Genomic DNA, 5,777 nt, shown 5'->3' on the forward strand with positions numbered 1-5,777 from the left:
GGGTTCTGTGAACAATGAGAAGGCTTGGAAGAGGTCTGGTCTTGAGTCAGAGATGGCCATGACTAGGCTTCTAAAGCTCGAATACGTCGGAATGGGGCCGGAGAGGCCACAGAACACAGATCTGCAGGGGATCTGAACGGACGCCGTCGAGGTCAAACCTCGAAATCTCGAACACCCATGGTTTGGGGTGAAGGAAGGTGAGCACAGGTCGTCCATGGCCTGAAAAGCCATGGACTCCGGCGAGATAATGGTCGGAGAAGACGAGGGAGGCGATTAGGGTTTGAGTGTTTGAGAGCGTTTGAGAGAGAAGAGAGTTCGAAGGCGGCTGTCGAAGAGAAATGGGGATTAGGGTTAGGTCATGTGGAATTAAAAAGGAAAGAATCATTTGTGGCCGTTGATCAAAAGGATCAACGGCCTGGATTTAAAAGAACCCCGGGCGGGTTTAGCAATTGGGTCAGGGGTCGGGTGAGAAATCAAATTGGGTCGTTTTGATTTGGGGGCGGATTGGGCCAAAATTAAGGCTAAAATTGAAATGGAATTGGGGCTGCAATTGAAACGAAATGGGACTATATTTTAAATAGCCAATTTTCCCTTTTTATTTTATAAAAATAGTGAATGATTTTTAAAAGAAAATTGAAGATGCTGAACCAATTAATAATACATATGTATTAATTTTAAAAATATTAGAACTAATTTTACAATTATAAAACACTATTAATCGTAAAATAGGCTATAATTGCCTTTATATGCAATTAGCTTGAAAAATACCAAACAAATTTGTAAAAATATACAAAAAATTACCTTAATTATATTTGGTGTAAATATGAGAATAAAATAAGTTATTCACAAAAAAATGATAATTTTGGGAATAATTATTGGATTTTGTACTGTTAAAATAGACAATAAATTGATTTAAAAATAAGGAAAAATACCAAACTCTTGGGAATGCTTATATATGCATGCATATGCTATTTTGAGGATATTTTGAGTACTTAAAAATACTTAGTGAAAAATAGGGTATCAACAGCTGCCCCTCTTTACTCGGGAAGGATGAAAGAGTTGTCGGGTAAAGATATGATGGCCAATTTTGACCGGAAGTGGCGATTTTCAAAGAATTTGACCGAGCTCTGGTTTCTGAGCTGCCTACATATCCCTGGTTTTACAGGAATCAGGCCGTATGTAGTTCAGGAATCATTGACGAAACATGCCGATGGAGATTCGAAAGGATGGACGCGATGCTTTTGGAGAGGCAAGAGGTATTTGGGAAGCTGATCAGCTGCGAGAACCGGAGCGGGACCGCTCCTGCTGAGACGGCCATTGTTAGCCGGTATACCTGCAAGTGAGAAATATAGGCGTATATTGTGCATAAACTAAAACATGATGCAAGTTCCCGTCGGACCATGAATGTTGTCCTCGGACGGTTAGGATGACGTCCTCGGACCATGATGTCCTGGGCCATGAAGAGCAAAATTAAAGGATTCGCAGGCAATGAAATGACGTTCTCGGGCCATGATGATGGTGCCTCCGAACCATGATGCCTTTGAATAATGATGTGCAAGATATAAAGTGGGGTCCTCGGGCCATGGCATGGTGTTCTCGGGCTATGAGGATGATGCCTCCGAACGATGACACCTTTGGACAATTTGGCGATATTTCAGCCCATGAAATACAAGGTTTGGCGGTATTTGAACCGATGCAAAAACGTAAATGGCGATGTTTTAGTTGACAGAAGATTTAAACAAAACAGGCGATGTTTCAGCCGATGTGAAAATAAAACTGGCGATGTTTCAGCCAACAGAAGATTGAAATAAGGTTTGGCGGTATTTCAGCCGATGCAAAAACGTAAATGGCGATGTTTCAGCCGACAGAAGATTTAAACAAAACAGGCGATGTTTCAGCTGATGTGAAAATAAAACTGGCGATGTTTCAGCCGACAGAAGATTGAAGTAAAGTCTGGCGATATTTCAGCCGATATGAAATAAAATAGCGATATTTCAGCCGATGCAAAAAAGTAAAATGGCGATATTTTAGCCGACAGAAATTTAAGTAAAGTTTGGCGATATTTCAGCCGATTGCAAGACGTGAGGTGGCGATATTTCAGCCATGCAAGAAAGATAAAGTGGCGGTATTTCAGCCATGCAGGTGGAGGTAGAGCTTAACCTAAGAAGGCAGAAAGGTAGCCTTATGCAATGTAGGGAATGCAGGATGGAGACAACGCTTAGTCTCGGATGGCAGAAAGGTAGCCTTATGCAATGCAGGAAATGCAGATGGAGACAACGCTTAGTCTCGGAAGGCAGAAAGGTAGCCTTATGCAATGCAAGAAATGCAGATGGAGACAACGCTTAGTCTCGGAAGGCAGAAGGGTAGCCTTATGCAATGCAGGAAATGTAGATGGAGACAACGCTTAGTCTCGGAAGGCAGAAAGGTAGCCTTATGCAATGCAGGAATGCAGATGGAGACAACGCTTAGTCTCGGAAGGCAGAAAGGTAGCCTTATGCAATGAGATAAAAGCGGGTAGTAATAAAAGATTCTTAGCTGACAGATGGTAGCCGATTGTGATATTGAGGCTGCTGGGAAATATTGCGTGCGGACAGCAAAATGCGGGTAGGTGTGATGGCTCAATGCGATTGCGTAATATGTTTGTGACTCGGGCGCCTGCATCCAAAGAAAATTGTGAGTTTTGTCAAGGGGGAAAGGTTAGTTCGTTTTCCCTTGGCTTCCGGCATTGCGCATCGTTGGGGTAGCGTCGCTAAACAGTAGCAATTCGAACAATAATTATGCACGATTTAGTAAATATAACATAAGTAGAAAACGGTTTTGTTTAGATGAACCAACGACTGCAACGTGGTTCAAAACATTGCAACCTTTCTTGCTCCGGAATTTTGAGGGTCCTCCTCAAAATTCTGCCTCAGTTTACTAGGTTGGCACTTCTGACGGCTGCGCTGAATGACTGATGATTCGGAATTTTGAGTGTCCTCCTCAAAATTCTGCCCCAGTTTACTGAGGTGGCATCCCTGGCGATGAGTGGCTGAAGACTAACTTCGGAATTTTGAGGGCCCTCCTCAAAATTCTGCCCCAGTTCCAATAGTAGGGGAAAATGAAATTTTTATTAAATTGTGACCGAACCCATAGGGCTACCTACGTATCCCCTCTTAAACGGGAATCAGGTCAGGCGTAGTTCAAATTACATCATAGAGAAATCATAGGTGATTACACATAATATCGTTTCACTGCATCTGAGTTGATTGGCTTTGGCCAGACTTCTCCATCCATTTCTGCAAGAATAAGGGCTCCTCCAGTTAGAACCCGGTGAACCATGTACGGACCCTGCCAGTTGGGAGAGAATTTCCCCTTGGCTTCATCTTGATGTGGGAATATCTTCTTCAACACCAGCTGCCCCGGTGTAAACTTCCTTGGCTTAACTCTTTTGTTGAAGGCTCTGGACATTCTGTTCTGGTACAACTGACCGTGGCAAACTGCATTCATTCTTTTCCCATCTATAAGGGCTAGCTGCTCGTAGCGACCTTTTACCCATTCTGCATCATCCAACTCTGCTTCTTGTATGATCCTCAGGGAGGGAATTTCTACCTCGGCGGGGATGACCGCCTCTGTACCATAAACCAGCATGTAGGGAGTTGCTCCGGTCGATGTGCGGACTGTGGTGCGGTATCCTAGTAAGGAAAATGATAACTTCTCATGCCACTGTTTGTGACTTTCGACCATTCTCCTTAGTATCTTTTTGATGTTTTTATTGGCTGCTTCTACGGCTCTATTCATCTGAGTTCTGTAAGCTGTAGAACTCTTGTGTTTAATCTTGAATGCCTCATACATTGCATTCATTAAGTCGCTGTTGAGATTGGAACCATTATCAGTGATGAGTGATTCTGGAATACCGAATCGGCAAACAATACGATCACGGACGAAATCTGCCACAACTTTCTTAGTCACTGCCTTGTGTGATGCTGCTTCAACCCATTTAGTAAAGTAATCAATCGCCACCAGGATAAATCTGTGCCCGTTTGATTTGGCAGGCTCGATAGGTCCGATAACATCCATTCCCCAGGCGGCAAATGGCCACGGTGAGCTAGCCGCAGTAAGCTCGTTTGGAGGCACCTTTATCATGTCTGCATGTATCTGACAGCGATGGCATTTGCGAACATATTGGATACAGACTGTTTCCATAGTCATCCAAAAATACCCTGCTCGGAGTATCTTCTTTGCTAAGACAAAACCATTCATGTGTGGTTCGCATGTCCCTGCGTGCACTTCATCTAATAGTCTGGATTGTCACACCTCCTTTTTACACACCTACCCCGAAGGATATATGTATAAGGGAGTTTTTCCATTTAAAGTGACATTATTCGAAATGGGATTATTTATTTACTTTTAGAGTCGCCACTCGGGAAAGGGTTGGCTTTTGGTGTCCCAAGTCACCGGTTTAACTTAAATCCCAAATCGAGGAAAATTTCGACTTCCCAATTGGAGTTTGCGAACCAGAAATTCTGTGTAAGGAATTCTGTTGACCCGAGGGAAGGTGTTAGGCACCCCCGGGTCCCGTGGTTCTAGCACGGTCGCTTAAATTATTATAAATGGCTAAAATCTGATTTTTTTTATACATGTTCCAACCTATAGAGCAATTTTACAATTATTTACCGCTTTTAGTTAAATTTTACGAAAGTGAACGTCGTTTAAAAACGTGTTTTTGGATCACGTCACATGAAATGCACCTGGATCCTCGACACATTCTTATTCAACGTTTTTGGATTTGGATTTGGGTTGCATGAAACGCACACCCGTACTTAGGAAGGTAAAATTATTAAAAAGCGTGCCTAAAGCGACTAACGTATTATTAACTTTGCGGAGGGCCGTGAAATTCGCTAAACGTCACGCCCCGAATTCTAAGCATTTTTAATTAAGCAATTACTGAGGGCCCCGCAATCTATATGTTTTGTTCGGCGAGGCTCGTCTCATCTTTTATTTAAAGGCCATCCTAAAGCAAACTGAGGTTTTCTATTTATTTTGTCTCAAAAAGGTCTAATTAATTTCCATTTATAAATTCGGGCCTCGAATTCAAGTCTGAATTCAAACAAAAGGGAGGACCCTCTTAATTTGAACCCTCCACCTAACCCGAAAACCCAAATTTATATTTGCAAATTAATCCCCATGTTCCTGGTACGATTTTAATGACCTTTAGCATTTGTTTTGGGCCTTGAAACTTTGGTCCAGGTCTGTACATGAATCCGAATAAAACAGATCATATTTAACCACTTCAACAAATTGACCCTGTACACAAAATGAACCAAATTTGCAATCAACTGGGAGGTAATGGAGTTCGCACAAGTCAATGATATTATCTCCATAATCACTTTCATTTTTCCAATGTATTAAGCTAATAATGGAAAGACCAAGGATTAAACATTTGCTTCAAATCAGCAAAAACCAATTTCAGTAAACTTATGGAACCAAAGCAGCATATGTTTCAGTTGTGTAAATAGACTAAAGGAAATGGTGGTTAATTATACACATTACTAACCAAATATGGATAACGAGATTTTGGCTAATCTGGAACTCAAATGACTACCAACGGGAGACATTAGACTAATTCAAACTAAAAATCTAACTGGATAGCAAAACATTAGGCTCAATAAAAATTCTAATCACAATTCTAGTTGAAAACATGGCTCCTATTTATACCTACATCAGTTGCAACACTTGCATTAACAAATTCTCAAGTTCCGATCTAAACCAAGCACCAAACTATATTGAATATGATTCTA

The sequence above is a fragment of the Nicotiana attenuata genome, chromosome 8 (assembly GCF_001879085.1).
Source record: "Nicotiana attenuata strain UT chromosome 8, NIATTr2, whole genome shotgun sequence".
NCBI classification, from domain to species: Eukaryota; Viridiplantae; Streptophyta; class Magnoliopsida; order Solanales; family Solanaceae; genus Nicotiana; species Nicotiana attenuata.